Source organism: Crotalus tigris, unplaced genomic scaffold, assembly GCF_016545835.1.
Source record: "Crotalus tigris isolate CLP2741 ecotype Arizona unplaced genomic scaffold, ASM1654583v1 scf7180000024397.1630199, whole genome shotgun sequence".
NCBI lineage: Eukaryota > Metazoa > Chordata > Lepidosauria > Squamata > Viperidae > Crotalus > Crotalus tigris.
Genome location: NW_024100565.1, coordinates 1,473,364 through 1,488,095, shown reverse-complemented (window position 1 = coordinate 1,488,095; position 14,732 = coordinate 1,473,364). Strand labels below are relative to the sequence as shown.

The 14,732-nt window shown below is 41.3% G+C and overlaps 1 long non-coding RNA gene across 1 annotated transcript in view; it reads right to left on the bottom strand.

Annotated features, from left to right (window-relative positions):
• Window positions 1-7,438, bottom strand: part of LOC120301807 — a 36,840-nt gene extending 29,402 nt beyond the window's left edge. Inside the window, exons 1-2 of the long non-coding RNA XR_005555037.1 lie at window positions 7,362-7,438; window positions 2,367-2,474 (exon numbers count right to left, since the gene is read on the bottom strand). This is a non-coding gene — a long non-coding RNA (uncharacterized LOC120301807). The remainder of the gene's footprint in view (window positions 1-2,366; window positions 2,475-7,361) is intronic.
• Between the last annotated feature and the right edge of the window lie 7,294 nt (window positions 7,439-14,732).

The following is a 14,732-nucleotide window of genomic DNA, read 5'->3' as shown; positions in this document are numbered from 1 at the left end:
GCTAGGCTGTTAGTAGGACAATATTGGAAGAAGGAATCCTTGCCTACATTGCAGGAATGGTTTCTTAAAGTAGCTTATCTGGCGGAAATGGCAAAGATCTCTGCTTTCTTAAAGCAACAAACGCAAGAGAAGTTTTTTGCTGTTTGGGATAAATGGATAAAATTTATACAATTTAGATTGGGTATACAAAAATATTATATAGTTTTTTCATAAGTTTTATTTTTATATATATTATAGATAATCTTTTTATATATATAAATATAAAGTTTTTAATTTAATTTTTATTTTTACTTTTTAAGCCTATATTCTGCTCTGGGAAGCTCAGGGGGGGGGAAGGGAGGGGGGGGGTTTTGGGAGGGGTGGGGTTTTTTTTTTTTTATATATATGTATTGTTTAGTTTTATTTTTTTTGTATATGTTGTCTCTTGTTTTGTATTCTTTTTTCTTTTTTGTAAAACTTATAAAACTTTTAATAAAAAAAAAAAACTGCATCAGGAAAGCACAACCACAGTTTGAATTTGGGATGGGGAGGAGGGAGATAGTGTGAATAAATCTCCTTTGTTTCTCCCCTCAAAAAAAAAAAAAACAAGCAATGGGGTAACCAGGCTGTACATATGTGCCCTGAGTCTTTCCTATTTCAGAGCTAGGATAGTTGATTGTCTGTTGCTTTTCTCTACACTTGAGCCAAGAATTTATAAGTTTCTTGGAGGTACCACATATGGCAAAGTTTTTTTTTTACTTCAGACAGGTGTCAGAATAATTGAATTTTCCCATCAATATTGTTTTACGCCTCTTACAAAATCTGCAGTTTGCTTTTGAAAAACATCACTCATGTCTTCTCCTTGGATGGGCGGTTAATAAGGGATACAACAACAGTCCTGCATTTATTTGTTCTCCTGCTTCTTTTAACTCAGATGGTGTCTACAGTATAACCAAAGGTATTCATTGGGATTTCTGAGCAGGTGTAGACTGCTTTATCATCTTTTATCATACAGTACAACTTCTGTTCCTTTTTAAACAGACTGCCATATTTCAGTCATGGGGATTATTATACCTATTAAATTATATCTGCCTTCCTGAACTAGAAGTTCATCTTATTTATTTCCTGTACTGTGAACATTATGGTGCAGACAACAGCCATGAACTTTATGAGCTTCTTCTTAATTTTTTATTAGATGGTTTAATAGGTCCCATTAAAGCAAAGCTCTCACTTTATTCTATAAGGCACTTTACATGAGGCAAGGTTTCTGACACACACAGGATTCAGTTTAAAACCCTTCTGATCAGGTTTTACCAGGTTTTAGCTGAGCAAAATCTCTTGCTTGCAATCTATTATCCAGAAACTACAGTCAACCATTCCAGAAACTCTATTCCCCCCCCCCAACATTATTTATATAGCCAGTCACCTATATCCTTTTTTTTCCTTTCAGAGATCAATTCTACTGACTGAAAATAAATAAATAAATGAGCTTACTGCCTAAGGTTCCAGGTTCCTGAGCTTCTTTCCCAAAGTTTCAAGGTCCACACTGATATGGGTGTGATATAATAGTGACTGCTATTGGTAGTACCGTATCAACTTACACAAGTCTGGTATCAGATTCGCATTTTATATGTGTTTACATCCATATGTGTCAGGATCTTTGATTCCCACATTAGGTAGCATTGTGGATGGGGCAAGCACAACCACGCCTGGTGGGAGGTCAAAAGAGTGTTTAATCACTTATTTTCCCACAAGGGGTGAAATAAGAAAAAGTAGAGTCCATATGGAGCCAATGTGGTGTAGTAGTTAAAAACGCTGGCCTAGAGAGGTTGTGAGTTCTATTCTTGCCTTAGGCACAAAGCCAGATGGATGACTTTGGGCCAGTCACTTTCTCTCAGCCCTAGGAAGCAGGCAATGGCAATCACCTCTGAAAAATCTTCCAAGAGAACTATAGGAACTTGCCCAAACAGTGATCAGAAGTTAACTTAAAACCATGTACGTATGTATGCATACATGCACACAGAGTCCACAATTACTTCAATATTTTTTTATATATCTATTCAGCCACCAGGCCAACTGGCTATCAGCCTTAGAAAACTGATTAAAATAAGCATGTTTTCATTGTAATCAGTTTTCTACTGTTTCTAATGTTTTTAGTATTTCTGATATTAAAATCCTTAGCAATGGCTTTCAGTTCTTTTGTCTCCATGAAACATACCACAGATTTGTGAAAGCATAAAAATGAAAGAGGTTTCATTCAAAATGTCAGAAAAACTGCCTCCATAACAGGGTGAGAAAATCATACATGCATATTCAGTGTGGCTCTTTCATTTGGTTTGGCCTCTGTGGACAGAAAAAGAAAACCAAAATAATGTCATGCTTCTTACCTAAGAAGCAGCTCACACATTTGATGCTTGGGAGTCAATGTTCTTTCACCTTCTTGATGCTGCATTGCTCTAAAAAGGTACTTACTGGTAGGCAGAGGCTGAGATACTCTTCAAATGGTAAAGAAAGAGAAAAGAATGCTAATGTTAGAGACATTTCAGATACTGGTGGAAACTACATCACTCAAAACTCAATGACTTGTAAACTGCATAAAAAGAAATCTAATGAAAGGTCAGACACAGTCAGGTTTGATGTATGAGTTCAACTAATGTTTTAAATTCTCCAGAAGTTTCAAAACTGACACTTTGAAATCAATTCCCCACGACCCCACTCAAAAAACAGAAGTGGCAAATGTTCAAAGCAGTAGCTGTGTAATCCTGAGAAATGACACAGCTGCTTTAAAGAACTGCAGGGGAAAAAACCGCTACATTCACACTCCTGTACACATTATTTTCATTATTCCTTATGGCAGCAGTGTGGACTGAGGGCCCTTGAAAGATAAAACCGCAGTCAGAAAGAGGAACTTAATCTCATGCTTCTCTGATTCTTCCCACCGTATCCCACTCTTTCCCAACAGCATTTCCTCATTCCAGCAGTTTTGTCAAAATAAGTAGATCAGTGTTTCTCAACATCCATAACTTTAAGATATGTGGACTTCAGCTCCCAGAATTCTTCATGCAGTACAGCTGGCTGAGAAATTCTGGGAGCTGAAGTCCACACATCTTAAAGTTGCTGAGAAAGTCTGGAATAGATAAATGGCATGACATTGCAAAGCCAGTTCTGCATAGCTGAATGTGCCATCATAAAGCAATTACAAAAGTGCAGACATTTGCCTTGTGAAGTCACAATATCATTTTTATTGCATTTTTTTATTGTACTTACATGTTGGTGAATACATGTAGGAAAGTAAAGACGTAAGATTTAATTGTGAATAAAAAGAATTAAAGAATGTCATAACATATGAATTAGTATATTCCTGATTGTTGTAGGTATGTATGATGGTTAAATTGATAGTTTTGTTATAGCTGCAAATTATGTTCCAGTGAATGGTGATAGTGGAAGAATATGAGATGAGTTTGGAGAAAAAATATGCAATATTCTGCACGTATTCAATCCATCAGGGTAAAATCTGCAAAGTAACGTGAACCAATGGGTGGGAACAAGTTGAAGATGTAGAAGAAAAAAAATATTGGGCCATCAGAGATCTAAGAATAAATAAGAATGTTGGATGATATGTATCTGCTTAAAAAAAGATTTGTTCATTTCAAATATGTACTTTAAACATAAGTCTATCCATATGTATACATGGCAAAGCACTGGATATATAAATCTAAAAGCATGACTGATTTGATTATTTATGATGATAAATTCTAAATGCGGGATGAGTATTTATGTTGGTGTTGTCAAAAGTGAATCTTGAGAACCAATGGACATGGTAGAACAGGAAAGAAATCAAAGTAAAATAGAAGAAGAAGAAGAAGAAGAAGAAGAAGAAGAAGAAGAAGAAGAAGAAGAAGAAGAAGAAGAAGAAGAAGAAGAAGAAGAAGAAGAAGAAGAAGAAGAAGAAGAAGAAGAAGAAGAAGTGGAGGAGGAGGAGGAGGAGGAGGAAGAAGAAATTCCCTAGCAGAGTGAACATAAAGTGAGTGTAAGGAACAAGGATATAGAAGCCACTTGGAACTGCTTCCAAAGAATTGTGTGCCAGAGAAATGTTTGGATTTACACTAATGGGAAGTATGAAAAAAGATGATTGGTGGAAGGATGAAGATAAGGAAGCAGTTGAGGGAGAAAATACATTTTTGTAGACTGGATTAGAAGGATGCTGTCTCATTATATAAAAGGAAAGGCAGGGGAAAAAATGCAAAACCTACAGGGGGATTAGTTGATTAAGTGCTCCTGGGAAAATGTTTGACAGAACTCTGATCAGAAGGATAGGAGAAGGGAAGAGTGAGCAAAATCTGGGAGGCACCGTGCAGCTTTGTGATAGGTAGCCTGTTGTACAGTTAAGATTTATGCTCTCCCAAAGGTCATTGAGAAATGTTTCAGTATGAGAAGGGAAGCCTGTTGAATTAGAGAAAGGGTATGATAAAGTGAACAGGTTTGAACTGTAGAATGTTTTATGTAAAGAGTTGAAGGGTGTTGACGAATATAAGAGCAGAATATAATAGAGCTAAAGCATGTGGGAGGGTCATAGAAAGCTTCCTGAAAGATTCAGCATTAAAGAAGAAGACAAGGATGTATCATATCCCCAGTTTTTAAATGCATTTAGGGATAAGTTCAAAAGATGTAAAGATGACATTGAATGACATTAGGTATGTGGTGTTCTGAACCAAGAAGACCTATCACCAAATAATTTGCAGCAAACGTGAGATAGAAAGAATGTTGCAATGAAAAGGGTGGCTCTGAAAAAATGATGTATCAGAGGCCAAGTAAAGGAAAACAAACAATTCCAGGTGATATAAAAGTAGCAAAAAACTAAATTATGCAGATGAACTTTTGGGAGAATGTTTTCTAAAGATGGGGAAATGGATGCTGGCAGAAAAGTAGTTGGTAGCATGTTTGTGGGAAAAAGAGCAAAAATGACTCAGAAACAAGAGTTAGTTTCTACTGCTTTTCTTATATAGGATACATTAAGAGAAACATGGAAATAAATTAAATGAGCTGTTGTGGGAACGGATTTAAGAATTACACCTGTGATCAAACAATATGTGGAGTCAAGAATGAATGCACATCATGGACATCCACTAGGGCAGCAGTTCTCAACCTGTGGGTCGCGACAGGGTCACCTAAGACCATTGGAAAACACATATTTCCAATGGTCTTAGGAACCGAGACACCGCTCCTCTATCCGTCTCCACACGGCTTCGAGCTGGGGGCCATTGCAGTTCCGGATTCGTTTCTGTCGAGCATCTCCTAAGGGAGGCTGTGCTGCTTCGCAGCCCTTTCCGCGGAGGAGGCTGAACTAAGCTCTGCTGGCACTGTCGCCCTCTTGGCTCTCTCTCTCTCTCTCTCTCTCTCTCTCTCTCTCTCTCTCTCTCTCTCCCTCTCCCCACCTGGGTGCTTCTCCAACCAGACTGGGCGGAGCCAGTGGAGTGGCCTTCCTGCCCCCCTCCCTGGCCAGCTGGAGCCGGGCAGGCCGGCGACCTTTGGAAGTGAGGCGAGGACAGGCGTGGCGCGCTGAGCCCCGGGCACGGTGGGTGAGTGGGCGGTGTCAGTGTGCGCTTGGAGAGCCCTTAGGGTTGGGGGTCACCACAACATGAGGAACTGTATTAAAGGGTCACGGCATTAGGAAGGTTGAGAACCACTGCACTAGGGGAAGGAGTAGGCAACCTTGGCTCTTTTATGACTCGTGGATTTCAACTTCCAGAATTCCTGAGCCAGCCATGCTGAGGGAAAAGGGAGAGGTTTCCAAGCTGAGCCTTGCTGGCTCAGGAATTCTGGGAGTTGAAGTCCACAAGTCATAAAAGAGCCAACGTTGCCTACCCCTGCACTAGGGGATGGGATAGTAGATGATAAAATGAGTGCTGTGGTGCAATTCCTGTTGTGTGTACAATATGTTATAGTACATATAACATACAGATAAGGTGTGGAGTCTCCATCATGATGTACATGAGGTACAGGTAGTCTTGACTTGCAACCCCTTGTTTAGCAAATGTTCAAAGTTACAACGGCACTGAAAAAAGTGACTTATGACCAGTTTTCACACTTACAGCTGTTGCAGATGCCCATGGTCATGTGATCAAGATTTAGGTGTGTGGCAATTGGCTTGTATTTATGACAGTTGTACTGTACTGGGATCACATGATCACTTTTTTGTAACTTTCCCAGATAGCTTCCGATAAGCAAAGTCAATGGGGGGGGAATCAGATTTGCTTAATGACCGCAGGATTCATTTAACAACTGTGGCAAAAAAGTCATAAAAACTTAACAACTGCCTTGCTTAGCAATGGAAATTTCCAGCTCAATTGTGGTCATAAGTCAAGGACTACCTCTACTTGTTTTACCATTCAGACAAAACTGTCAGTTTCTGAGGTCGACAGTGAAGGATACTGAATTAAAAGTGGATTGGAAACAAAAGTGAAACTAGTACAAAAGAAGTCCACTGAAAAGATTTGACCACATAGAAAGAATGAAGGGAATTGGACTGTGAAACAAATACTGTATTTTCCAGCGTATAAGACAACTGGGCGAATAAGACGACCCCCGACTTTTGAGAAGATTTTCATGGTTTAGAAAGTCGTCTTATACACCGGAAAATATGGTATATGAGAAATCAATTAATAGGACGAGAGGAAAGAAAAGATTGAAAAAGTCAAGGCCAGTGTAGTTGATTAATTCCAAAAGAGGTAAGATGTGAGCAGTTTAAGAACAAAAGGCAATACAGTGTATTATGTAATGCATGGATGTGGTAAAAGGTCAAGGATGGTATTCAAGGACAAATATGAATTAGTCTAGCATTGAGGTAAACTAGTTTACCACCTTTCTCTTTTCTTATCTCTACCTTCAATTTCTTTGGCTAACTCATTTTCTGCACAGCACATAACACCGCCCATCCTAAAACAGAGTGATCACATGAACTCAGGTGATCACATGAACCCAGGACACTGCAACCGTCATAAATATGAATCAGTTGCCATTTTTTGTCATCTGACCACGGCGATGCTGCAATGGTCATAAGTCACTTTTTTCAGTGCCGTTGTAACTTTGAATGGTCACTAAATGAACTGTTGTAAGTCAAGGATTACCTGTATTAACACAAATGTACTCTTTTTAAAAAAATGGAGAAAGAGACAGAGCTATAACAATGAGATGATCTTTAAAATTTACTGACCAGGATCCAAAAACACATGCTAAATGTCAAATGCCAAAGCAACTGCATAACATTGCATTCACTGGTACAGGTGAAATACGGTAAGGTTTACACAGAAAACAATGTAATCCTTCTACGGTAATTTGGCTTGTAATTTATAATGAAACATTCATTTTGGATTAGGAGTTACCTTCTTAATGGGAAGCAGGCCAGCTTCCCCATTAACTGCCTTCATCCTTCCAAGGTGAGACAATGATAAATTCTCTGTAAAACAAAACATATGCACTAATTCAATGGCATAATAGCTGAGGTCATCTGGAGGCCATTTGTAGTATAGACATTGCAGTGAGAATGTGTAGCATATGTGCTAAAGTGTTGATGAATAAATGTAGTGAGAACTGGGTGAAAAAACTGGAAGGTATGACATAGAAAGAATTCAGTAAGTGAAAACAAGGAATGATTTTAAAAATGGAATAGTCTTTGGGCAAATCATTTATTTTTATCCATGTTCGTTGTTCTTTCGTATTGTTTTTAAAGCAAGGGATGAGCTTTAATACAAATAATTTTATAACAAAATTCTTAGCACCATTTGGCATATTAAGAAGAGATTGGTCAGTCCCTTGTCTAAAATGGTATATAGGATCTCCTGCTTGAGCAGGGGGCTGGACTAGAAGACCTCCAAGGTCCCTTCCATCTCTATTGTGATTAAATAAATAATATTAGGAAACAGGTTTTTATTTTGCGAGGGCCTGTTAATATTCTATGGTTTATAAACTACCATCTTTAAAACATTTGGAATGAGTGGCGTGCATGGTTGCCCATGGAGATGAAGCTGGGAACACTTTAGTTTGACTTTAGTGAAATACAGTGAGGAAGACTAAGTCATGCTAAGCTCCTGTTCTAGATAGTACAGATAGTCCTCAACTTACGACTATAACAGAGCCTGAAATGATGGCCGTGAGTCATGGTGGTCATTAAGCAGATCACCACCTGACCAACCTGATTTTGTGGCAGCCATTAAATGAACATAGTGGTCATAAAGCAAATGCTGCAGTCATTATGTTAACCCATTGTTCACACTGGGCTTCTTTGTTTTTTGCCAGAAACTGGAAGTAAACACATTTCCCCCCCCCCAAAAAATAAATCATAAATCACTGTCACATGACTGCAGGATTATGCAAATGGCCAACAATGTGAGCTGATTGCTGATTGCCCCAAATGATCACATGAGCATGGGGAGCAGCTGATGTAAGTTCGAATCTGGGTCGTAAGTAACCTTTTGGAGATCCGTTGTCATTTTAAACAGTTGCTAAGTGAACAGTCATTAAGCGAGGACTACCCGTAGTACGGGTCAGCAGAGATCTGGGCTAACATACCTGCCAAGCATGGCTGACCAGTCGGACTCATGTAGAAGGAAGCTAAATAGGTAGTCCTCGTTTTACGAACATTTGTTTAGTGGCCATTTAAAGTTACAACAGCTCTGAAAAAAGTGACTTATGACTATTTTTTTCATTTGTGTGTCAAGCCTCCGTGGGCTTGACACTAATGGGAGGGGGGAGGGGGACATGACCAGTGGATGGAGGCATCCGGATGCAGCGGTCGAGGCCAGCAACAGCCCCTTCCCTCCCCCGTTACCTGGATGTGAAAGGGGACCTGACCTTGGCAGAACAAAGCTATGTGGCCATCGGCTTTGCAGCTGTTCTGCCAAATGGCAGATCGGTGCGAAGAAGCAGCAAGGAGCCGGAAGCTGGCATTGCGTCCTTGCCTGGCTGCTCTTACTGGTGTCAGTTCCACGGTCGTCCCACCGAACAGCTGATCAACATGAAGAAGCAGCAGGGAGCCGGAAGTTGGCATTTCATCTTTGCCTGGCTATTCTTACCGGCATGCATGCCGGATGCTGGTTAGGTGGATGGGGGTGGGGGTGGGGGTGGTCGGGAGGGTTATATGTAGAGTGCTGGGAGGCGACTGCTCCCAACACTAACTTTGTTTGCTGTTTCTGTGACAAACGCATGCCAGAACGTTCCGTGAATAAACCGACCACCTGTGAACTCAACGGCTTGTTTCTTGTTCGAGCCAGGGGTGTGGCAAGGTCATCTGACATTGTGATCATTGCAGTATCCCCATGGTCACATGATCAAACTCTGGACACTTGACAACTGGCATGTATTTATGACAGTGGCAGTATCCTGAGGCCATGAGATCACTTTTGTGACTTTCTGGCAAGAAACGTCAACGGGAAAGCCAGATTCACTTTGCACATATCAAGAACTTAACAATTGCAGTGATTCACTCAATAACTGCAGCAAGAAGTAGTAAAAGGGGGCAAACGTACCCTATAGCTTGATGGAAACTTTGGGCTTCCTTGTGGTTGTAAGTCGAGGACTTGGCCCCTGTAAGCTTAGCCTCTATTAAAAAAAACACACACACAGCTTGTGAAGGTGGCATGGAACAGATGGGCAAGTAATGAAAAGTATGGCTCAGACTGATATTGGATATGTGGTCTAGACCAGGAGTTCTCAACCTTGGCAACTTTAAGACTTGTGGACTTCAACTCCCAGCAAAGCTGGCTGAGGAATTCTGGGAGTTGAAGTCCAGAAGTCTTAAAGTTGCCAAGGTTGAGAACCCCTGGTCTAGAACACTGTTGGTCAACTTTGGCAATTTTAAGATATGTAGACTTCAACTCCCAGAACTCCCTAAGCAGCATGGCTGGCTGGGGAATTCTGGGAGTTTAAGTCCGTGTATCTTAAAGTTGCTAAAATGGAGAAACACTGATCTAGTCCAGGGCTTTTCAACCTTTTCACCCATTATACCACTTTTAGGATATGGCAACATCCGAGTGCCACCAGTCGCCTAGCAAGGTGTCAAAAACTTGATGACCACAAAAAAAAAAGGAAAAAAGTGATCAAGTACAGGTAGTCCTCAACTTACAACAGTTCGCTTAGTGACTATTCAAAATTACAACGACACTGAAAAAAGTGACGTATGACCACTTTTCACACTTATGACAGTTTCAGCATTCCCAGGATCATGTGATTTACATTAGGATGCTTGGCAACTGATTCATATTTATGATGGCTGCAGTGTCTCAAGGTCATGTGATCCCCTTTTGCAACCTTTTGACAAGCAATGGGGAAACCAAATTCACTTAACAACCTTTTATATCGGGGTATCAAACTCAATTTCATTGAGGGCCGCATTAGCATTGTGGTTACCATGGAAGGGGTGTTCCTTCCTTTTTCTCTCCTACCATGCCTCCCTCCTTCTCATTCCCATCTCCTTTCTTTCTTTCTTTCTTTCTTTCTTTCTTTCTTTCTTTCTTTCTTTCTTTCTTTCTTTCTTTTTTTCTTTCTTTCTTTCTTGCTTTCTTGCTTTCTTGCTTTCTTGCTTTCTTGCTTTCTTGCTTCCTTCCTTCCTTCCTTCTTTCCTTCCTTCCTTCAGCGGAAGAACCAGGATCACCACTGGGGTCCAGCTGATCGGCGCTTCTGGGGATCTCAGTAGAAGCACCAGGATCAGCGCCGGGGTCCAGCTGATCAGTGCTTCTGGGGGGCTCGGCAGAAGCACTGATCAGCTGTAGCTGTGCACGCGATCCCGGGCTCCTGCCGAGCCCCCATAGCCCTGCAGAAGTACACATTGATCCTGGGGCTCCTGCCCAGCTCACTCGCTTGCCCTTCCCCCCAAAACAGGCCACTCAATAAACACACCGCTTGTTCATGTACCCTTCTCCCAAAAACATGCCATTCGCTAAACAGACTGCTCGCTCATTCAACCTTCGCCCCAAAACATGCTGTTCAGTAAACAGGTTGTTCACTCATGTGCCCTTCCTCTGAAAACCGGCCGCTCACTAAACAGGCCTCTTGCTCACGCATCCTTCCCCTGAAAACAGGCTGCTAGCTAAACAGGCCACTCGCTCACTCACCCTTCCTCCGAAATCAGGCCGCTTGCTCTGTCTCTCCTCACTGCTTTGGTAAGAATGTCAGCTGGCAGGCCCTCGGGGAAGGGCCTTTTCTGTGATGGCTCCGACCTGGTGGAATCAACTTCCCCCCGAGATTCGAACTACTCCCACCTTGCCGGCCTTTAAGAAAGCCATTAAAACTCTCCTGTTCCGGCAGGCCTGGGGTTGATGTCCCCGGGGGGGGGGGCAGGATACGACTGGACATGCTGTATGAATGCACTTATTTTATTGTTTTATTGTTATATTTATTGTTTTAATTTTGTACGCCGCCCTGAGTCCCTAGGGATTGGGCGGCATATAAATTTTATTAATAAATAAATAAATAAAAGCCTCTTCTTTCCCTCTCCTGCCAAAACCTGCCCCTTTTATACTTTTATTCTCTCTGCCCTCCTCCTCCTTTTCTCTTCCAGAAGCTCCAATTACTATGTCACCATATGTGCCAATCCTGGGGCTTCTGCCAAGCTCTGCAGCTCCAGCTGATCTCCTCCAGGTCTGTGCAGCACCACTTTAGCTGGTTCCCTCCCCTGCTACACTTGGCTAGGGGTCGCGTACCATCTGCCAGGTGCTAAAGAACCACTGGTGCAGTGGTGGGATTCAGCCAGTTCGCACCACTTTGGCAGAACCGGTAGCTAATTTTTTGTAGCCCAGGCCCACAGTGGACTTCTGGAAGTGACATCCACACAGAGAACCGGTTGTTCACACAGTTGAATCCCACCACTGCACTGGTGGTACATGTACCACCGGTTGAAAAGCCCTGGTCTAGAGCAGGAAGGGTATTGGTCTGTCATCTGCAGCTTTAGAACTTTAGATATCTGCTCCTGGCTTTTTTTAAAAAAAATTATTAAGTTAGAGAATACTGTGTATGCTCTTTGGCTTGTTCAGGCTTAGAAGTTAAAAATAGTCAGATTTAGTTAGTACTTCAGACACATTAACAAAAAACCCAACTCTCTGGAAAAGGCTTTAGGAAAGGTAGAAGTCAAAAGAAGGACAACCAACAGCAAGGTGGACGGACTCAGTAACAAATCTCCTATTGGGAGATTTGAAAATATAGATTAAAGACAGATCATCGTAGAGAAAATCCAGCTATGTAGTTGCTAGGAGTGGAAAATGACTTCATGGAAGATAATCAATCAATCAATCAATCAATCACTAGACTAGGAAACTTCCTGGAAGAAGGCAGTGACAAACTATGTCTGTTTGTAGCCAAGAAAATTCTGTGAATACATCTATGCAATTATCCGAAATAATGTTCAGCGCATTATTTTCATTGCTCAAAATCATCCTAAAGTGAGATTGTTTTCTTGTTGTTTTGATAAAAATGACATTCTATGAATGCAGCATCATTACTGGCTTTCTGTAGGAGGGTGCAAATGAGCAATTAGAGGAATAATACACCTACACTGAATAGTCACATTCCTTTCTCAAGCCGCAACAGAAGTTCTCAACGGCTGACCATTATTTTGGTGATGTGAGAGACTGTGAAAAGCAAGGAATGAGACGTTTGAATGTTTATCTCAAAAGAAGCTTCTCAGTTCCACTGCTGGGAGATAGGAGAAAAAGGCTTTCAAAGAGACCTTGCCTCAATTAACTCAGTGTATTACCGAGGATGAGAATTTCCTCCTACAGGTTTCAAGATTTTGTATTTACCAGAGACTAGCATTTAAGGCCCAGTGTTTCTCAACCTTGACAATTTTAAGGCATGTGGACTTCAACTCCCAGAATTCCACAATGCTGGCTGTGGAATTCTGGGAGTTGAAGTCCACATGCCTTAAAATTGTCAAGGTTGAGAAGCACCGATTTAAGCTATTCCTGCATTCCAGCATTCAGTTCCTGGTATTGGAACTGCTCTTGCTCCTGACAGTTGGCTATCAAAGGAAGTGGCCAAGCCTCACAATGAGAGCCACGTTGCTTATCCAAAATTCCATTACCACTTTGAATGAAAAGAGCCCTAGTGGCGCAGTTGTTAGAATGCAGCGTTGCAGGCTGACTCTGCCCACAGCCAGGAGTTCGGTCCTGACAGGCTCAAGGTTGACTCAGCCTTCCATCCTTCTGAGATCGGTAAAATGAGGGGGCAGATTGTTGGGAGCAAAACGTTGGCTCTGTAAACCACTTAGAGAGTACTGTAAAGCACTACAAAGCAGTATATAAGTCTAAGTCAGTGGTGGCGAACATATGGCACGTGTGCCAGAGGCAGCACTCAGAGCCCTCTCTGTGGGCACCCGTGCCATGCTCCGGAGATGGCAAGGGACTGGCCCCTGCCACCATGGCTCCAGCCACACAGTCTGTCGTGACCACCGTGGCCATGCCCACCCGACACCTGGTGATAAATACGTGGGTTTTGGGTTGTAGTTTGAACACTGGGTCTCTAAAAGGTTCACCATCACTGGTCTAAGTGCTATTGCTAAGTGCTATTGTAAAAGGAATTCTGGGCAAACAATATGGCCCAATAGGTCATACCCTCTTGACAAATTTTGCCTGATGTTCTGGTCCCACAAATAAATGTCCATGAAAGGCAGAACAAGCAACTCAGGGTTTAAATTAGGCTCGGCAATCTACTATTTAAATGAGTCGGTCTTTTCTAGTCCACGTTTACGTTGCCCAGGGATTCTTAACCAACAGCCAGTATTAAAGTAATTGATACCATCAGTTCTAGGCAAGGGCCAAAGTTTCCAAAGAAGTTTTCATAGCTTTACATATATAGGATAAGGCACACATGTGGATTGTTACGGAAGGTTCTTCTTCCAGCCCTGAACTACAATTAGCTAGTTAAACCTCAAACCATAACCCCTACCTGAACAAAACTAGACCAATTAAACTGGATCCCTGGATTTCTGACTAGGCCAGGTTGTGCCAAGGGGTTTCCCACACAACAAACATGCATCTAGCTCTCTGTCATCAATCCTGTGAGCATAGAGGGAGGGGTTTCTGGATTAGAATCATGGTTTTCCAGGACAGAATTAAGAGCAATGAACCACAATTCTGCTTTAGCATTCGTTCTACGATTTCACCCTTCAGTCTCACTTCTACTAACGGCCTCATTTTCTAAGGTTTTCTAGGGAAGACCTGTGATCTTTGAGCTCAAAAACTGTTCAAACCCTGCAGGCCATTCTGAAGTCATTCAAATTATGACACAGTAATCAATTTGGTTGCTGAACAGGCTGCAATGATGATGTTTTTACTGCAAAAAAATATATTACTAGAAACAAACACCTGATGGTTCAAACTTTTTTATTTCCATATAATTTGTTTTTTTCAATTATACCCTGTTGATACAACACAAATGATTTCATTTTATAGTTATTTATAATTGCAGGGGGCTACTTTTGATTCTTCCTTCCATTTTCTTTCCACCCATTCATTTGGTATTATTCTGAATTTACTAGCCATCAAATATAATGTGGAACATCAAGTTCTCTCTTTTTGTGAAAAACAAAGGGAATCTTCCTATCCACAGGATACATATCGACCTCTAGTTCTCTCTCTGTCCCACACACATATTTTATTACAGTGCCTTCTTTTATCCCTGGTAAATTACTGTTGAGAGAATCATTGTAGAAAGTTATATTGTTCAGTTTTTATTGGTATCCTTTTTGTGGAAAAATACATAAA